At 45.7% G+C, this 21,616-nt stretch overlaps 1 long non-coding RNA gene across 9 annotated transcripts in view; it reads left to right on the forward strand.

Annotated features, from left to right (window-relative positions):
* Positions 1–20,455, forward strand: part of LOC132347597 (uncharacterized) — a 29,422-nt gene extending 8,967 nt beyond the window's left edge. For 5 of the 9 annotated variants that reach the window (XR_009497237.1, XR_009497236.1, XR_009497238.1 and 2 more), the window contains 2 exons: positions 12,543–15,603; positions 15,754–18,110. This is a non-coding gene — a long non-coding RNA (uncharacterized LOC132347597). Of the gene's footprint in view, positions 1–7,433; positions 7,496–12,542; positions 15,604–15,753; positions 18,111–20,117 lie in introns of those variants that run through there. The other 4 variants (XR_009497240.1, XR_009497243.1, XR_009497239.1 and 1 more) reach the window with 4 other exon arrangements.
* Positions 20,456–21,616: the final 1,161 nt, after the last annotated feature.

Consider the following 21,616-nt stretch of genomic DNA (forward strand, 5'->3'; position numbering starts at 1 on the left):
AAGAGAGCAGCAGTGTGTTAAAGAGAACTAGTTTGTTGTTGGAAGTGAACATCCAGGGAGAAAAGTGTGTGTGTGTGCGTGTGTGTATGTATAAATCCAGAAGAGTCGAAGGAGTCAGTTCAATGGGCATTTGTCACTCCTTGTGTCCTGGCAGAATCCCCAAGATGTGCTGTGTTAGTGGAATGCAGTGCCTGGCCGTCCCCACCAAAGCTGGACCGGGAGTAACTCCCGTTCTTATCCCTGTGGCATCTGAACTTGGCATTGACCCGCTGCGGGACCTGCTGCGTGCTCCCACGCGGGAACTCATTGACTCACTGACGGGAAGTGGTACTTAGAATCCATTCACAGTCACTGTATTGTTGGCCACTGTATTGTTGGCCAGACTTTTCATGCAAAGAGAGAGAGCCTTGCTGCTTCCTGCTCCTTGACCTTCCAGAAATCCGGAGTTCCTGGCAGCCTTCTGAGTCCTGGGTCAGTTCTGTGACCCTCTCTGCATTCATACCCCACCAATAAATTTCTTGTACTTAAAATAGCCAGACGTAGTTGTTCTGGTTGCAGCCAGAATGCCGACCAGCAGATGGGTTTGCACTAGGGGCTGTGGGAGCCCCCAAGAGGGAAGCACCAGGAGAAGGGGGTCTGATCGTGAGAGAAGGTAGGCTTGCTTCCTGGAAGTGACCTGGCTATTCTACTTCCTAGGACACACCAGAAGAAGTGTACTGTTGGCAAAGATGGGGCTTGAGATGTTTTCCTAGGCGCCTTCTTTTTAAAGATTCGGGGTCACCCTTAGCCCCTACCATCTTGGTTTCTTCCTTGTGTAAAGAGTGTGCCCTCTGGCACTGCCGCCCCAGACACCTACTGAAGGCCTTCTCACCTGGACAGTCCAAAGCTGCAAGGTGTTCGTAGGAGGATTAGCACCCAATAGGGTGCTGCCAATAATATTGCAAGATGGAAAGATCATGGTATTAAAAGGTACACCTTTGGAGACGAAAGCCAAGCAGGCATCTGCCGTTGCTTATTGGGCTACACTTGGGTCACATTCGATTTTGCACATAAACCTTTGTATTTGTTGTCGAATCCAGTTGGGAATTTTGCCCACTCACCAGGGTATTAAAACATACCATCCCACAAATGGAGACAGTTCTTCTGTGGCAGGTGGCTGAGATTGTGGATTATAGATTTAGCACTTAAACCTAGATCTCTTGCCTCCCAGATCAGTGCTCTTTGTGTTAGAACAGTTGCCAGACTCCAAGTGGTCCTCCCTCTCATAGTAACGTATCAGAGGGGAGAACACAGGCGGGGGGATGGTGTGGGCTGGCCCCTTATCTGGGAGACGGGGGCTTAGACTGAGCCCCTGGCGACACTCAGTGTTTTATGACCTTAAATAAGTTTCTTTACCTCCCTCTGCCTCAGTTCCAAATCAGAGGGGAAGGGAAATTGTAGGATACTCTCTAATTTGATCTTGTTGTATTCCAGAAAAATCATATAAAGGAAGAGAGTCAATAAAGATCATCTACTTTATTTTGTATGATTTTGCCAACACGTTCTGTTGAAAAATATAGAAATCATCATCATCATCCTGGTTCACAATTGCTTTTTTTTAGGCAGAAACTCACATATTTGTGAATTCAGCCACTTAGTTATACTTATTATTACTGGATTGTAATCATAGGGGTTAGGAATCATTTCTAATCCCGTTGTACAGAGCAGTAGAGAGCATGTCCTCTGACCCAAGCGAGTGTTTTCTGTGAAGATGGGAGGCCTGGACATCCCTGCTTGGCAGGAGCAAGTGCTGGGACAGCCCTGCCTGGACAAGGGGAAAATAAACGTTTGTAGGTAGAAAAAGAAAAGCAAGTTGATGGCCGTTACTATGGTTCGTGAATACAAAAGAAGATATTAAAAAGTATACACAAGACACAAGGAATAATATTACAAACACCCCAGACCAACCACTGAGCTTAAGCATTAGAACTGGACCAATATTGTTAAAGGTCATAATTGATATATTCATGCATATATATATGTGTGTGTGTGTGTGTGTGTGTGTGTGTGTGTGTATTTTATGTTCCTTATTTGCTTACTTTTGTGTTCCTTATTCACTTAATTTCCTTTGTAATTTTTGCACATAGCAATGTACCCTTAAATCATATATTGCTTAGTCTTGCATAGTTTTGAAGTCTCCATAAGTGGTATAATATTGTAGGCATTCTGCTTTTTCCTGCCTGTTTGTTTGGTATGTTGTCCATGGGTGTTGATGTATGTAGCTCTAAGTCATTCATTTCCACAGTGATACAGAATTCCGTTGCCTGAATACACAGTAATTCATTTACCCATAGGAGAATATTATTTTTCTCTTTTTTTATTGCTCACACTATTATAGTATTAATATTATTTATACATACATAATTATTATACATTATTATTCCTAAGTTGTAAACATTCTCCAAATATATAGGCTCCAATACATAAAAGACTGAACTGTGAATTAGTTAGTTTTCGACATAGTTTCTTTGGAAACCAGAGATTTGCGAGCCAGGGTTATTGACGATCTCCTCCTTCAGCCTCATTATGCCTCCCTTTAAAATCAGTCACCTGTTCTTCAAATAATATTTCCTCTCAACTGTGCCACCAACTAGATGTCAAAGCCTCAATGATATCGAATGGTATCTTTTGACATCAAAACATCAATTTATGTCAACTGTAATTTAAACTGAAGCTGAGTTTCCATTATTAGAATGATAATGTCATTTCTCATAAGGTCTTTTCTTTCACTTTCCCCGATTTTAGTTATTAAGACAACACCCGCTTCCTGTGCACGTTGTGAGGTGGTAGTGCCATGACTAATGGGGTCTGTTATCAGAGTACCCTGCGAAGATGGTTTCAGAATCCATTGTGATGAACAGAGTGTTCTATAAATGGGTATTGAAAATAATCAAGACATTCATGAAGCCAAACAGGCCACAGAAATGCCATAGCAACAGATGAACCATAATTGCGGCATTACGGGCTATTTCCCCAGCTACACTCTCATGGAATAGATGTTCAGGCGGTGTCCTCAGGAAGAGCCAAGGTCAGGTCTAGCTGCCTCCGTCCATGAGGAGGCAGGGGCTCGGCTGCTGGGCCGGGAGGAATGGGGGTGTGCTCCCACTTGCCATCCTCTCTGCTTACTGCCCACTTACGCCCAACGTGTCCTCAGCACCAACGGAGATGTGGAGATTCTGGGCAGCCCACAGCCCAAGTCAGTTAATCCAAGTCACCCAAGAAGATTTTGCTCTCGAGAAACAAAACTACGTGTTGGCCCAACGTTCGTATCTTGGTGGACATGCAGCTCAGACCAGAGCAGCAGATGGGGCTGTGCGAGGGCAGTAAGGACACCATCCATCTCTCTCCAGGACCAAAGTCAAGAACGCAGGGTGAGGGCCGTGGCTCCTTGGGCCTCGGGGAGTCTGTAGGAGCTAAAACAGCTGTTTTTGCAAATGGACACAAGTAGATGTGACCCCAGCCCTGCTTCCCTAAGGCACAGAGGCTAGAAAGGATTCCCAGGATCCACTGGATTTGACCATGACTCTCAGTCATAATCCCAGGAACACCCAGGAAGGTGCCAACGTGAGAAGGAAGGATTGCATTTTCCAGGGACGTCCCTCGGTGTGACCTGTCTTGCCGAGGTGTCTGCTGGGAGAGACAGTCAGGTTGATGGGGACGTCCTCTCTTATGGTGAGAGGGCTGTGGGAGCAGAGCTGCTGGGAAGGGTGGATTCTTTCCTGTGGAGTTCCAGAAGGGCACATCCTTCTGGAAAGAGAGAGTGAGCGCAAGACGTGTGACATGAGTTCGGGAGAGGGGAGAAGGCTTCCTTGCTGCTCTTGCTTCCGTTAGAGGCTGGGGACTGACTTATCAGACACTTCTGTAGGTCACAGCTCTCCCTGTCTCCTGAGTCAGCCAGAATAATTGGTTTCATTAAGGTCTAGATATTTTAGAACTAGTTTCCCATGCATTAAGTGACTTCAGAGCTTTTCTCCCCCTTTGCCAACTTTGAAGGGTAATCTGGATGCTGGAGGCTTGCTCTCAGGCTTCTCAAACTCAGTTTGTTTCCATGGTTACAAAACAGTGTGCTCTCTCTGACCCACAATGCATCAGGAGGGGCACGCCGGCTGCCTGGTAATGGCTATATTGTTTTCCAAATTTGCAGACCTCCTTAACTATCCAAATGTTAGAAAGGTGGGTACCCTCCTGTTGTTTGTGCTAGCTGGCAATCATCATTTTTATTTAAGTATTTTTCAGGGAGCAAGGTAAAGGATATTTGCACTATAAATTACAAATATTGAAGCATCGTCTCCCAATAAGTGGACATAGCAAGGACAAAGGTTGGAATGCAAGAGAGTGTCAGCAATTGCCACGGCGTCCCAGAGGAATTTTCTCTTGCCCAGGCTAAGTCCATTAGTCTAGCTCTGTACTTGGAGAGAGGAAACCCTGTCAGGGAGGCCAGATGCTGTGATGGTCAAGGGCCAGGCAGCAGATCTGAAAGATCTGGTTGTAAATCTTTTTCTTACTGGTTGTGGACAGTTTATTCTCTTAACTCTCGAGGGCTTGTTGGGAGGATTAAATAAGTAAAGGATTCAGTACAGTACATATTATGCACTCAGTAAATGAGAATCGCTAGTTTTGGCACTATTATTTCAAAAATCATCAATTCCTGTGATACAAAACAGTGCAAGTATGTTGGTGTACAGTATATAGAGAGTGTTTGGTGGGGATTTGGAATTAATGAATTGATGATGGTAATGAGGATGAGATGATATGATGATGAAGATGATGAGATGATGATGATGATGATGGTGATGATGAGGTGGTGATGGGGATGATGAGGGTGATGGTGATGATGATGAGGTGATGGTGATGATGATGATGATGATGAGGTGATGATGATGAGGTGATGGTGATGATGATGATGATGATGATGAGGTGGTGATGATGATGATGGTGATGATGATGATGATGATGATGATGATGAGGTGATGAAGAGGTGATGATGGTGATGATGATGGTGATGAGGTGATGGTGATGATGATGGTGATGATGATGAGGTGATGATGAGGTGATGATGATGAGGTGATGGTGATGAGGTGATGGTGATGATGATGATGATGAGGTGATGGTGATGAGGTGATGGTGATGATGATGATGATGAGGTGATGGTGATGAGATGATGATGATGAGGTGATGATGAGGTGATGGTGATGAGGTGATGATGATGAGGTGATGGTGATGAGGTGATGATGATGAGGTGATGATGGTGACATAATGATGATGATGATGAGGTGATGATGTTGATGAGGTGGTGATGATGATGATGAGGTGGTGATGATGATGATGAGGATGATGAGGTGATGGTGATGAGGTGATGACAGTGGTGGTTGGGGTGGTGACAATAAAATTATTGAGGTATAGAAAATATGGAGCCTTTAATGTAAATTTGGTTGCATTTGCTTCACTTAATGAGAAGTTACAATAATATTTAATCACTTAATAGTGATTAAGTGATTAATTAATAATAATCACTTAAAAATGGTTACAAGAGGTGGTCCTGGAGCCAGAATGCATGAGTTCAAATCTTGGCCTTGCCTCACCGTAGATGTGTAATCTTGGGTGACTTACTCGACCTCTGTGTGTCTGGGTTTCCTTCCCAGTACACTGGAGATGATGATAATATACCCGTGTACCTCACTGGGCTGTTGAGAGCACTGAACGCACTAATATTTGTCGGGGCCTCAGACCAGGGCTGGGATCTCAGGAACATGCAGCATGGCATGGAAGAGCAGGACACTCAAGACACAAGCAGGAAACAACCATATTCTTCTCGTCCCTCACGTGCCTCTTAATCTGCTTTGCCGGCTGTCTCTTTCCTGCGTGAAATCTCAGGCTGGTCCTCATAACTTTTCCAACCACTCTTGAATTACACAGTCTTCTGGTCACTTCTCAAAGTAATAATAGTCTTATATCAGAAATTACAGTGACCGGTCCTATATGGTAAAATACCAAACTTCATTTAGAATGACAGTGTCTCTCTTCCCCCGGTTTATCCTGGCTTAAAAGTGAATTTGTAGCTTCTGCTAAGAAGGTTGATGAGGGGCAAGAATCATGAAATTGACTTTCACCACCTCCTTTGAAAGCGCCCCAGAGGTCCTGCACCTGTGTAGGTATAGGACTAGCTGACACCTATTATCTAGAGGCCTTGGCAGAAACTGGAATAAAAGACTCCCATTTTTAACACTGCTAAACATGCAACAAATATGGCATTATGACTGTTAGAATATATTTTTCTTAAATGATAAGTCCTTAATTTCACCCCTTCCTTGGGAGTTGAGGCATATATGATGCTAATTTTCAGTTACCATATACATCCACTCCCATTCCAATGCAGGGTTGCCAGATTTAGCAAATAAAAATACGGAACCCCCAGTTAAATTTGAATTTCAAATAGGCAACAAATAATCTTTAGTGTAAGTATGTCCCATGCACTATTTGGGGCATACTTATACTGAAACATCATTTGTTCTTTACCTGAAATTTAAATATAATTGGTTATCCTGTATTTTGTCTGGCAATCGTGTTCCAATAATTCTTGTATCTGAGATAGTTTGGATTTGCAAGCCTATGTCAGTTAGGGCATTTCAGTTGCAAATAACAGAATACCAGGTAAAAGTGTCCTTGGCTAGAGGCTGGGGAGGGTTTATAAAAATCCCCCAGTGGAGACAACCTCCCCAAAGATCCCCCCTATTGGCCTCTGCTCCCTTCCAACCACTTCACAGCCCTTGGCCCCCTTGATCTCCTCTGAATTAGGCTGTGCCTTCCCAAAATCTGCCAGCAGTTTTTAGTTTTTGATGTCATTTTTCAATTACATTTTGTAACTCTCTGTTATCTTCCACGTATAATATGAGCTGACTAAAGGGAAAATGAAAGATTTGCAGTCTGGCTGGACACCCTTTCCATGAGCTCTTCCCATAGATGACTGTGTCTTCCTAACCCTGTTCCTTCCAAAATCCATCCCCTCCCTCCATCCTCTCTCAAGCTGTTGTCTGCAAGGAGGTGTGAATCTTAGCTATTTGAAACCACCCAGTTAGTGAAGAATGTTGGAATCTACTCAACCCTACTTTACAACTTTCCAATGTCTTTCATCTGGTGTCTCAAACTTCTTTAAAAGGAAAAGAATTTCAGCCCTGAAAATGGCACCAGTAACTAGCAAGGACTTTCCTTGAGGAGACAAAGCCACTTCCTATCTGTAAATTAGCTTTTTCAAGACCCCTGCCCGTACTACCCATGCAAAATCACTTGACGACAAATGGTATGATTCATGTCTGATAATGAAGCAGAAACTCAGACACCACTATACTTGCTCATGTCCCAAATTATGGCATAAATGTCTTTACTTTTGGAAGCAGAAAGGAGCCTCAGCTGTCTGGCCATATCCACCAGGAAAGCCTCAACCATCACAATTATCTGGGTAAGTCCAGGTTTTCCCTTAAGTAGGAATAACAACCAGTTGCTGTGTTAAGTGATCTTGCACACGTTCACTCACTTAATCCACACAACAACCCCACGGGGCGGGACAGGTTTATCTCCATTTCACCCTAAACTTTGAGACAGAGTGTCTACACAACCAACTAATGGTTGGGCCATGGTTTGAACTTTGGCATCTCGCTGGAGAGTCTGTGCCATTCTGCCTCCTGCTCAAATCAAGGCTCTGGGGTCCTTCCCATACTGGCTTGGAAAAGTCTCAATACAAAATGAGTGGGATCATGTAGAGTGAAATTTGGAATAAGTTTAATATTCATACACCTTAAACTTGTACTGTGTGTCTATTATATCTCAATGAAGCTGGAAGAAAAAGTTTTCAATATTCTCTTAGCTACATCCGGAAAAGAAGAAAGCTCTCATTCAAAAAGGTACCCGCATCCCAATGTTTATAGCAGCACTAATTTACAATAGCCAAGACATGGAAGCAACCTAAGTGTCCATCAACAGAGGAATGGATAAAGAACATGTGGCACATATATACAAGGGAATATTACTCAGCCATGAAAAAGAATGAAATAATGCCATTTGCAGCAACGTGGATGGACCTAGAGATGATCGTGCTAAGTGAAGTCAGTCAGAAAGAGAAAGACACTTATACCTGATATCACTTGTATGTGGAATCTAAAAAATAGGACAAATGAACTTATTTACAAAACAGAAACAGATTCACAGACATAGAAAACAAACTTATGGTTACCAAAGAGGGGGGAGGGATAAAGTGGGAGTATGGGATTAACAGATGCACACTACCATATATAAAATTAATAAACAACAAGGATTTACTGTGTAGCACAGGGAACTATACTCAGTAAATTGTAATAAAATATAGTGGAAAAGAATCGAAAAAAAAGAATATAGATATATACATATACGTATATGTATAACCGAATCACTTTGCTATACACATGAAACTAACACAATATTTATATCAACTTTACTTCAATAAAAAAATAAAAAATAACTCCAATGACCCAGTTTAAAAAAATATTCCCTCATCAGCAGGACTTAAATACCTATGTTTCTAAAAAATGTTGAATATTAAAAAGCCATTGCTTTTATTTCAATAATGATCTATACCCATATATACAGAAAAAAATCCCAGATGATAGCAAGACCTACAGCTCCAAGAAAGACATCACTTACTATGCTATTTTTCTCCTTCTAAATGCAATTGATCCTTTTACGTTCCATTTAGGAAAATAAACTTTCCCCCTTACCTGAACACTTACAATATATTTTTAGAAGCAACTGATTATACATTGGGCATAAAGGTGAAATATATACTAAAACTGTGACTGTGTACTGCTACTGAAACATCTATACAGGGGAAATTTGTTGGTGATTGAATTATTTTGGGACTGCACTTTGATAAGCACGTCAGACTTCAGCTGTATTTCCCGTAGTCAGGAAATGCTCAGAAACAGAAGTCTGCTGACTTCATGGGTTAGTTCCAGCCTCTCACTGCTCAAGGAAGAGCAGAGAACCTTCCAGTCGCCCGTCAACGGGTGAGACCAGCATGTGCACCAGCCTGCTCTTTTCACATTTTCTTTTCACTTCTCCCCTTGCTTGTTTGAAAAACACTCCGTTCTCACTTTTCAGATTAAGCGAATGATCTTCAAACACTGTTATGACCAAATAGAGCACAAAATAAATATAATAGGATGACACAGATCAACGAATTTGCCTAAAAACGTAGGTCAACTGCTTTTTCAAACATGTTCCAAATGTATGTAGTGGAAGTAATACTTAATTTTTTTATTCCAAAAGATAAAAAGTCTTACTCTATCTTACTGCACCTTTCTTTCAGCACCTCTAGGATGTTTTTTGGCCTAAATGTAGCTGCCATTTATTGTGACTGGTGTCAGGCAGGAACGCTTTGTTCTGGCTGTGCAGTTATCTGGGTCTGGGTCGTTTGCTTTACCGCGGCCTTTATTGGTGCTCAAAGGGTGAGGCTGGGCCCTTCTGGCTCAGAGAAAACAGAGCAAGTGAAATACAGTTGCCAAAGATTATGAGGAGCCTGGCTAAAACAGGAAGTGATAATAATCCCTGCATGGGCTTTTGAGAGTTTAAAGTACTTGAAGGAAGTTTGAATTATGGCCCAGTATGTATTTAACCCTTTTAGTGCCAGGACGGAAAGAAAAAGACTGAGGATGGAAGGGGTGCCAATGTCCAGGAGAAGCATGTGCAGAGCAACTACTGACATTCAAAGTGTTTTGGGTTTTATCAGCGTCCTCCCTGTTTCCTGAAAGAAAATTTTTTTTTTGTTTAGAAACTTGAACAAAAGACACCATTTTTTAATAGTCATCATTTCTTTGCTCCCTGCCCGCCCCTTCTCCTCCCTCTGGTAGCTTTCTTTTTCTTTTTTTAAAATTTTATTTATTTATTTGTTTTTGGCTGCGTTGGGTCTTTGTTGCTACGCACGGGCTTTCTCTAGTTGCGGCGAGTGGGGGCTACTCTTCGTTGTGGTGCGCGGGCTTCTCACTGCGGTGGCTTCTTTTGTTGCAGAGCATGGGCTCTAGGCGCGCAGGCTCAGTAGTTGTGGCGCACGGGCTCAGCAGTTGTGGCTTGCGGACTCTAGAGTGCGGGCTCAGTAGTTGTGGCTCACGGGCTCTAGAGCGAAGGCTAAGTAGTTGCGGCGCACAGGCTTCGTTGCTCCGCGGCATGTGGGATCTTCCCGGACCAGGGCTGGAACCCGTGTCCCCTGCATTGGCAGGTGGATTCTTAACCACTGCGCCACCAGGTAAGCCCCCTCTGGTAGCTTTCTGAAAAGACCAGATCTGAACAATTTGATGATCATAAAAATTTCTTCAAGTTAGTGAGAAATTCAGTTCTTTCCTTGCTGGGGAGAAAATCCTGCACATTCTCACATTCTACCATCATGGCAGGAAAGCTCCGCGTCAGTGGGGATAAACGCCATGATCCACGGAGTAAAATCTCTCAGGAAACCTGAGGCGTGAACCAGACAGTGCTAAGGCCAAAGAGATTAAGATTGAGGGCCACGGCTTGATGGAATCTATTTATAGTCATCCACACCGAGAAGAGGTTGCGGAAACCTTTTTTGGTCAACTTGCCAAAGCATTCAGTTACATCTACTTACGATGGGGTGTTTAATTCCATTACATTCTGGAAAAACAATTCAGCTGACCACAGACCACCAAATAGCTCTTTGGACTACACTGGAGAGAATTTCCTCTTTCAGAATGTTGGAAGAATCGAACAGCACAGAGGCTGTAACTGCTCCTTAACAGGGAAGAAACAGTGGGAGATTGAAAGATAAAGCAGGTGGATGGTTTGGAGGAATCAGTCACACGCATAACCAGATGCGATATTTCAAGGGAAGGAAAAAAGTGAAATCAGAAAAATAAAAAGAACTCTAGGAAACGAACAAATGTTCTGTTTAACATGGTGGATTGAACAGATGCATTTATCTTCTCTCTACCCAACCCGCTGCAAAAGACTTTTAAAAGTTTTATTCACAGTAACAAAGAGGATGGGAGAAAAGACAGCAGCAGGTGAGGTATTTCAACAAGTATGTGGAACTTAGAGGACAGAGTGAAAACTGGTAAAGGCTTTGAGGATCTGAGGAAGTGTCTATAGATGGAGACATTGATGGAAGAGAGGTAGTTTATCTCAAGGAACCCACTGAGAAGGGTCCCCTCCAGCATTCTGAGTAGCAGGTGAGAACGACTATCCCTCGCTTCTGTCTCGCAGGAAACTGAAGATTTATTCAGTGGAGAAAGTGAACAGTAGGTGCTCTGAATGTGGGACCCCAGACACCGCCAAAGGTCAGCATGGGGACTGGTATCCACGCAGGAGATTTTGGGAAAGGCCCTTTGCTCTTTGAACCCCTTCCCCACGTACTCCCAGACCTTCAGAAACCAGGTGTGGCGACCCTTACCCATCCACAAGCCCCACCATGAGCTCAACCAATCTGGGTTTTAGTACCTCAGTTATCAGTATGAGAGGATAGTCAAGCATTACTAGAAATTTGATGGGGAAAACATAAAATAGAACAAATTAACCTAGAGGAAATAGTCAATGAAAATGAAGGAAGCAGAAATAAACTTTAAAAAAATCAACATTAATATTAGATAGATAAGCAGAGGCTGCATTCATGAAACAGAAACAGATGAATACAGACACCCATGCACCCGCACACATATGTATGGGCAAGGAATAAATAAAAGGCCTTGGGATTTGTAGGTGTGAGAGCTAAAATAAAATACAATTTCTATAAACAGTTTAAAGGATAAAGTGAAGGGAAATTTCTCAGCACTGAAGGATGTACAAATGTAAAAAAAAAATACGGGGTCCACATTTGGGTCCATCATCATGAAATGTGGGGGTACCATCACCAAATAGAAGATCTGAAGGGCTTTGAAATGGGAACAGCAAGCAAACACAGTTCACACACAGAAATGGTAGAATGAATAGGACTCCTCAGCACAGGGAAGGGAAAAGACAAAGCCTTCAAAATCCCGAGTGAAACACAAGATGGTCCACGAACCGGTCATTGTCTAAGCTGGATGATGGGCATACCTGTGGGTCTCATATACTACTCTTTTTAATGTATGTTTATAGAATTTTCAAAAATAGAAATTTTACAAGCTGCCGTGAAAATCAACCAACCAACAGCAAGACAACAGTAAGAGAAAGCTGAGGAACCAAGAGTTACCAGTACGCATGTATCATTTAAAAGTGTGTCGTCCGTGATCAATGCCAAAGAAACAGCTACACGTGGGGCTGGGACACACGGTTGGGTCAGGGCCCTGGCAGTTTATGTTATCAGGCCATTTGAGATTTCCCTTTATAAAAACAAAAAGACAAAAATAAAAACTAGGGAAATTGCAAGAGGAAAATTATGTTCAACCTATAATTTTATCCCCGACCAAACCATAAAACATGAGGGTAAAGTAAAGACGTTTTTAGGCATGCCAGAACCTAAAATCTGTGCTTCTCTGCACCCTCTTTAGGACACTCATGAAGGATGTGCTTCCTCTTGGAGCAGATGCAGCCAGGAAAGAGGAAGACGTGAGACTGAGGACACAGGGGTCCCACCCGGGACAGAAGTGGAGGGAACTCCCAGGAGGGCTTCACCTGTCGTCAGACCCAGACCACTCTGCCCCTTCACCCGGCCTCTCGTCGCCTCCCCACCTTCCTCCCACCCGACGACGTCACCACCGTTCCGGGGAGGGTAGGGGAAGCATGGGGTGTGACTCACTGGCCTGGCAGGCGTCACGTGACTCCCAGTGGTGTCTCCTTCCCCAAACCAAGGTAATGGGATTGCTCAGCCAGCGGGGAATTGGGGCAGTTTTCAAGCAGGGAGTAGAAGGCTTGCTCCTCAGGAAGATGCCCATCAACCAACCCAGGTGTATTTGAGGGAGAGACCTGAACGGGAGAGAGGAGCAGGGAGAGGCCGTCCAGAGCCCCTGCCCTCCCGCTGGCCCAGCGGTGAAGATGGTTCCTTTCCCTACGACTGGCAGACTACACAGACAGTAGCCAGAAGGGGCCGCCTTGCGGCGCCCCATCCAGAAGGGCTACCTGCTGGGTGAAGAAGGCCTGGCAACAAGAGCCGTGGGGTGTGCGGTCCCAGGCAGGGGGCGCAGGACCGGGAGGGGGCTGGGATGGCGTGGACTTGCCTCTCTGGGACCTGAGCAGTGGGCCTGCCCCTCCCCCCAGCGCATCACACTGAAGAATTCATACCGTGCCCGGGAGGGACCAGCGTTTAGACACCTGTAGAGCTGACTGTACCCCCATGTTATCTGGAAGAACAACACTGCAAACCTGGGTATTAAAATGGCTTCTTCATAAAGTCACAGTCACACCAGATCATAAAGACAGGTCTTAGTGAACAGTAGTTACAGAGTAACAAGCTTTAGACGATTCCACAGCACAGGAGAAATAAGAAATCTCAACAGTTTTCAAATATATTAAATGAAGGGGAAAATAAAGGAAAACGCCTTCCCCTAAAATGGAAAGCAAAAGAACAGAATATGTATTTTTCATGTTTGAGTTCATTATTTTTGCTGAAGACTGCTTCTGTGAACAGTCTTGCACAATCCCCGTGAGAGATGGATGGATGGAAAGGAAAGGTTGCAGAGGAAGAGGAATAATGGACCATTACCCAGCAGAGGGTCGGTTCCCTTAGGCGTCTCTGGGCCACTTTAGGCATTGGCAGGCGTCACAATGGGGCATGAGCCGTCATGTGAGAGGTTCCAGAGGACAGAAAAAGTCTCCTGAGGTTCCTCGAAAAGAACAGTATTGCCACCTTTTAAAAGGGGTGGCCTAGGACCTAGTTATAGACTGTTCATCTTGGAATCGGTATCTGGGAAGTTACTGGAACAAATCATTGAGTAATCCGCTGGCCACCCACCAGGAGGGCAGAAGACACTGGGAAGGAACAACAAATGTTTCTGGAAGAGCAAATGTCATTGGCAAAATCCAAGGCCCCCCTCCAAGTCTTCAGGGTGCAAAGGGACCCCGGGAGATGGGCCTGGGGGTCGAGCACTGTGGTGACTAGGGAATCTGCTAATGTAAAAAAACTGTCCCAGAGTATTGTGAGACACACTTGAGTGAGTACTAATAGTGTATTTAGACACGATACCAGTTTCAGCAAATCTTTCCAAATGAGAAAGAGAAATGCCACATGTATATAATAGGGTATGAAATTTAAAGGGCAAAATCCGGGCAAGGCTGACCCTGGACAGCTTGGGACAAGAAGCTTTAGGGCCACGTGGGGGGCACCAGTTTCCAGACGTGAAACTATTTGTTTTCTACCCAAATCCAGAGGGCCCTACAAATCAAAATCCAACCATAGCAACCAAGAGGGGGAAGGCAAGTTGCGGCGCGAATGTTGGAGAAGAATTGCCTGGAACACTTTATTATCCTCCTTAATCACAGCGGGGAAATGGTTCACGTTCTCTGCCAAACAGTGTTTTAAGGGCTTCCATCTTCTAACTCAAGTGATCCAGACAGTAACCCTCTGAAGGTGGGACTCTTATTATCTCCATTTTACAGACAGGGAGACTGAGGCTTTGAGAAGTAAAGCAACATGTCTGAGATCACACAGCTAAAAAGTTGCCAACAGGAAGACCGTTATCGGAAACTCAAGAACACAGTGGAAGTTTCTGTTCCTTAATGTTTCTCAAGCTCGTTCACGTGGACTGTCAACCTATCCAACGAAGTATCATTAAATATGACTTTCTGTGCGAGATCAAATAGTACATTTGCTTTTACTCACCTCTGCGTAAAAAAGCAACAGGTATCAGAGAAAAGTAAAAGGCATTTTTGTAGGAGAAAGACACAGAAATGAAAGACATCCAAACCATTACCTTCGTGTTTTCCTACACAGGCGACATCCGCCAGCTCCAATTTCAGCGGCAGGACAGGCTGCCCCAGAGCCAGGCTTTGTGCCACGGAAGCAGTGAGCCTGAAAGATCTGAACCTGAGGACGGAGGCGAGCACGGTTCTGCACTCACATCCTCTCGTGGCGAAGGAGTCGTGGGTCCGCGCGGGCTGCTGGCCGGCAGAAGGCAGAGGCAGATGACAGAAGCAGCGGGAGGGAGGCCAGGCCCTGCCCCCTGGTCCAGCACGAGGTCCCCCGCGTGCCCTGCGGGGCCACGCTCTGCATCCACTTGTGCCCAAGTCACTAACCCGGCCGCCCAGCAGCGGCTCCGAGCTCGCGGCCAGCACCGTCCGCGGTCGCCAGCTAAGAGCCCCTGTGCGTGTGCTGCAGCCTGGGAGGGGCTGCCACGGGGGGACATGCACAGGCGATCTTCTGAGGCCCGTGGCAGAGACCCCGTCAGGGTAAGATGTGGCTCCTTTGTGTTTGCCACGCTTTACAAGAAAACTTGATGGGAAATGTAGAAGGCACTCACTCACCTTGGTCAGTGTCCACGGGGCTCTTGTCACACAGGGAAGCTTCTGGAACACGCAGAGCAGTTAGTGCTAGATGGAGACGACGCCTGCCATCGTCCGCTGTGAAAATCCCACCGCGTCCGCGCTGCCCGTGGCCGGCCTTCTGTGCTGAGACCGGTAGGTGCCTGGGTGAGTGGGCCCACAGGTGCAGGGGGCGTGTGTGTGAAGCTTTTACTGCAGATGTCAAATCACAAATAATTGTCCTTTGAAGATAATATTTGTGTATGTGTGTGTGTGTGTGTGTGTGTGTGTGTGTGTGTTTTACAGACCCGATATTAAACTGTGAAATCTGATGCCAGCGTAAGGGAGAGTGTTGATAATACCAGCTCCCACTCTGCGAGAGCCTTCAGTTCCATGCACTGTGCGTTGCTGTGAGTGCTCCAAGCTTACAAGACAGGGAGCGTCGTACTCATTCACAGAGGAAGCAGTTGGCATGCAGGAGGCCGGCGGTCTACCCAGATCACACAGCACCGAAGTCACAGAGCCGGAGTGAAACGTGAATGTGATTGCAAAACGCACGTTCAATCTGGTCCACTCTGCTGCAGAAGGTCTCAGACAGGACATGCTGAGCTCTGGAAAATGGGAATAACCAGGGAAAGAGCAGTTTTTGACAATGAAAGACAATGATATGATAAGACAGCGCAGGGGGTTTGCAGTTCAGGACTTGGGTGGGATGGACACACATCACCCTGTCCCCGCTCTAAGTACAGCCAGAATCCCTGCACGTGATGTGAAACAAACATGCAAAGACTCTGAAAAGTGAAGAGAACAGGCAGACCTGCCAGGCGCGAGAGTGTGCTCCTAGACCCTGAACTGGATTCAGGGAACCAGCAGCCCGGGAGCCCCAGTGGGCACAGACCAGAGGCCCCAAGAAGAGTCTGCTGTCTCTGGCCAGAGGGGCGGCCTAGCAGGACAGAGGATTTTGACTCAATTACTGCCCTACACCTTCCGAACTCCATGGAGAAATCCACGACCATCACTCCCGCCCCCGACCCCAGCAAAGGCTGAGGGAGCACCTAGGGCCAGAACGTTTACTACCGTCTAGTGGGAAGACAGCTGACACCAGCACAGCCGGGTCGTTGGAGAGGCCCAGGGCAAGGCTGGGTACCACCCTTGCACCCCTTCCTCAGGGAAACTGGTCGTCCCCTGACCCGGCAGCAAGAATGGCGCCCCTCGCCCTGTTAGTGTGGTATCAGAGGAAACCTTCCGAAGCAGAAGTCGTCATAACAGAATAATCCAAATATCCAGGTTATAATAAAAAGGTTACTCATCAGACCAAGAACCAGGAGAATCTCAGCCGGAGCGAGAAGAGATGTTCAGCAGATACCAACACCAAGATGACCCAGATGTTGGTTATTTGACAAGGATTTTAAAGCACCCTCAAAATAAACTGCTTCGACAAACCATGACAAACACACTTGAAACAAACAACAACAACAAAAGTAGAAACTCTCAGCAAAGAAATAAAAGACACAAAGAAGAACCAAATGGAAATTTTTATAACTGAAAAATGCAATCACTGAAATGAAAACCTCAGTGGATGGGCTCAAAAGCAGACTGGAGAGGACAGAGGAAAGAACCGGTGAACTTGAGGATGGACAGCAGAAATTTCCCCATCTGAGGAACAGAGAGAAAACAGACTGGAAAAAAGAACGTGGGCAGAGCCTCAGGGAGCTGTGCACCTAGAACAAAAGAGCGAACATCCTGTCATCAGAGTCCCAGGAGGAGGAGAAAGAAGTGGGCCCAGAAAGGCATTCCAAGAAATGTGGATGAAAAGTTCCCCAATGCAGCAAAAGACAAACACCTACACATCCAAGAAGCAGAGTGAACCCCCAACAGTATAAACCCCAAAACTGCCCGACAGGAAGATCATACTCCAACTCCAACCCCCTTGCAGGGCTTCCTATTGCTAAATGGTAAGAACATTTTATTTTTTATATCAAAGAATTAAATAATGATATAAAAATTTTCCATTTAAGATAGAATAATTTTCTATCATGTATCTAAAAGCATATTAACTAAGTACATGTGATAGTGGACATATAAAAATATAAATATTATAGACACATATCAATTGGCTTTTAAATAACAAAATGCAAGAATTCCAAATAGACTATGTGCTTTTTGCTGTTTTTGATATTATGACATGAAGATATATGTCCATCTACATTTTAGGATATGTAATGAGCTAAAACCAAACCGGATATAATATCTTATTTGAAAATGCATTTGTCAACAAATCATGCTTTTACCACGTAATTATTTTAAAATAAATTAAATGGAGAATATCACTGTTGCCATAGGGACAGTTGAAATGCGTCTTTATGTATAATCAAAATGATCAACATTTGTGTTAAAATGAACGTTATAATGAAATCTTTAGTGACATACCAATCAAAAAATGCTTTTTTAACTTACTGCTTCTTCATTATGTACCATGCAAAAATAATCATATGATTAAAAAGATTCTCCCAGGGCTCTCGAGATTAGATATTATTGTAGAAGAAGTTGGCAGGACCAAAAGAGTTGGGAAATTGTGCATGTCTGTTTAATCGTGGGCGCCTTCATTTTTCCCCAACCACAAATGTGCTTTCACTTCTTCATCTCCTTGCTGGGAGGTGGGCAGATGTTGCTTAACTGAGCAGGGGCCCTGATTAAAGTGAGATGCTCATCCGAGGTTTCAAGCCAACTTCACAGTCAACAGCCCAGCCTTCTTACCAACCCGAGAAAAGGGTGCTGTCCACTCAGCCCTGGTGACGGGGAGCTGCAAGATTGGGAAAGAGGAAGTGAGGAAGTGGCGCCTCTAACCGAACCGGCTTTGTCTGAAGCAGTCAAAGTTGGTGCGGTTTAGAGGAACATGAATTTACCAAGGCAGGTAATACAGCATCCCCACAAACAGAGCTGGGGTTTGACTTAGGCTCAGTTGAGGTGAATCCACAGTACATACTTGCTTACCGCGTACATGCACATGACTGCCGCATACTTACACCCGGGCACGGGGGTCATTTTGGTTTTTTCTTGCATTTATGCAGATAGACTTAATGACACTTTACATCAACAGCAGCAGAGCGGGTAGGTTTGCCATCCATCTCTCCCACTTCCCAGCTACGTGGTCTGCGTGAGCTACTTTTCCAGGCTGTGCCTATTTCTTCATCTGCAAAGCAGGGTTGGTAAGGGTGCTTACCTTTATCCTAAGAGCAGAAAACAAGCGAATATCTGCAAAGCCCTGAGAACAGTGCCTGTCACATGATAAGCACCACAGAGAGTCTACTATACAAACTAAAAATATCTGACACAGATGCAGTCGTGTCCGGAAATGCTGGAAACGCGAGGGTGTCGGGAATCGGAGTTCAGCCCAGTGAGGTCGTCCAAAGGGTTTTCTGTAGATTTAGGTCTCCCTAGAGTCTAATCTTTGACGTTCTCGTTTCCCTACTTTTTACTGTTTCCCGTTCCTATTCCGCTGACTGAATTAGCAGGGTGAGCTGAGAGTGTCACAGAGGAAACAGAAGGGTCAGGAGGGAGAAGCAGCCCCCAAACTGGGGGTGCACAAGGAGGAAGGTGTCCACTGGGGCACCATCTTGGTTCCAGGCTGCGGTGGAGCACACCTGTCACCTCCTGTCTCCAGCAGGGAGCTGCCCTGAGGGGAGCCCAGGGTCTCCTTTCCCCCAGTGGCCCCCCCCCGGCCACCAAGGAATCTGTAGACAGGGTGAGGGGGGCCTGAGGACCAGGGGCCCAGAACTCCCCCCTCAATTCCCTGCTCTCCTCGGGACCCAGGAGGGAATGACAGGCAGCTTCTGCCCTAAGAACACTTCCTCATGTTCTAGAAAGGAGCTGTCATCTCCCCTGCCCTTCTCCTCTCCAGACAAAGCAATCTTCTTTGATGTTTTCTCAGCCGCCCTCTTCGCCAAACTTTAACGAAACATTAGTTAGGAACACGGTAGGCATTAATATTTATCTCCTCAAGACTTCGAGCTTTCGGCTTCCTTAGCCTTTGAACATCTTTATAAATTTTGTTCACCATCAGAACTTCCGATTACAAAAATGTTAAAGCTAAAAGCAGAGTTGGGTGGGAACAGGGAAGGGACCGCCCTCTTCAGAAACACTGTGTCTTCAAAGGATCGTTTCCCACTGGTTTTGCCAAAATTCCCTAGGATGAGGTGGCCTCTCCCCATTACTCGGAGCGGTTCTGGAACCGAAGTGGGGTTTCCACAGTTTCCTACCTACCCCATCCCCCGGGGAAGGGGCCGGGACATCTCGCTGAGCTTCCAATGAGCTGGAACTGAATTTCTTATCGCTAGGCTCTCAACTGCAATGTAAACATCTTTTTATTAACTTTGAAAACATATGCTACTTAAGTTTTTGAAAAATATCCAGGGAATCCAAGCTGAAAGAAAAGCCATCATCCTGCTCATGGCTACATTCAAACCATATCTACTATCAGGGTGATTCGTCCAAAAATGAACCCCCATCTTCAAATTCTCGATTTCTATTTAAATTTATAATTTAATGCCATCATCAGGGAAAATGCAACCATGTGTAGGATATACCCATGCTTGGAGGTCTGTAGGTTTTAAACAGAGCTGATTTACGATTGATTAACATGGTGAGAATGTGTTTATTTGCTTGCTCAGGGAAAATGAATTCTTAAAAGCACTCTTCTTGGGCTTCCCTGGTGGTGCAGTGGTTAAGAATCCGCCTGCCAGTGCAGGGAACACGGGTTCGAGCCCTGGTCCGGGAAGATCCCACATGTCGCGGAGCAACTAAGCCCATGCACCACAACTACTGAGCCCACGTGCCACAACTACTGAGCCTGCGCTCTAGAGCCCGTGAGCCATAACTACTGAGCCCGCATGCCTAGAGCCCGTGCTCCGCAACAAGAGAAGCCACTGCAGTGAGAAGCCCGTGCACAGAATGAAGAGCAGCCCCCGCTCACCGCAACTAGAGAAAGCCTACACGCAGCAACAAAGACCCAACGCAGCCAAAAATAAATAAAATAAATAAATTAAAAAAAAAAAAGAAAGCACTCTTCTTTGTTTTTACTACTCGCAGGTAAGTTTCGGTCCATGCTGTCAATGCCATGTGAGTTTTGAGTTGTCTTCTCCAGTCTCCAAAGAACCTCCACGTTCTGTTTCATTTCCTCATCCTGATGGTCCCGGGAGGATGGAGAGCAGTGGTCAGTCATCCTGCTACTCAGATGAAGACCCCACTGCCCAGGGCCACACTGAGGGACCCAGAGCCCAGGTCTCCCGAGGGCGAGCCCTTCAGGCTGTTCCCTCTTGGTTCAAATCCTCATAAGGTGGCTCTTTTCTTATTAAGCAACGTATCATGTCAGATTCTGTCCCACTTTATCTAGAGATGCAGCCCCCTCGTCCAGAAGCCCCAGCCCAGCATCTCCCCTGCCCCGCGTCGTGGTCCAGCCCTGCTGTGCGGTCCTGGGTGGGTGCTTGCTGGGTAGTAACTGCTTTTCCTTTTAAATATGATTTATGGTGGTGTATAAACATATACTTTTAAAAGTTTAAGAGCATTCATAATCCTATCCAAGGATAGGAGACTTTTTGCGTTTTCTCTTTCAATCCTTGTGCCGACGCCTATTTTACGTTCTCACCGTGATGCACTGGAGACACGCCGTTAGTGTCCTAGGGCTCCAGCCGGGCACGCCTGTTCCTGCCTCAGGATCCCACCCCTGCAGTTCTTCCCCAGTGGACGTCATCCACGTCATCCTTCAGGACTGAGCCCAAATGTGCCCCTCCTGAGGCCTCCTGCCCCCTCCCTCTCTGTAGAAGACTCCAGTGCTTCCCTGTTTATTGTCCGTGTGCTTCCACCAGAATGTCCCCTAATAGTAGCAGGACTCCCTCCCAGCCCAGCGCTGTCCCTCCAGCGACTAGGACGGGCTCAGATACACGACTTCAGGGAGGAGCTGGCAGTCGGTCTCGCGCACGCCCGCATCGCGGCAGTTCCTTTGTTACAGTTCTCGTGTCAAACACAAGTCAGCACGCGCTGGTCTCCCGGGATGAAACGCGTCCCGGCGTTCACCAGCCTACCTACCCCTGATCCGGCCCCCCAGGGTGGACATTGGCTGCTTCAGGCCACCCGGCGTCATTGCCTACCATGGATAATGGCCCCAGTTCAC

The sequence above is a fragment of the Balaenoptera ricei genome, chromosome 14 (genome assembly GCF_028023285.1).
Source record: "Balaenoptera ricei isolate mBalRic1 chromosome 14, mBalRic1.hap2, whole genome shotgun sequence".
Taxonomy (NCBI): Eukaryota; Metazoa; Chordata; class Mammalia; order Artiodactyla; family Balaenopteridae; genus Balaenoptera; species Balaenoptera ricei.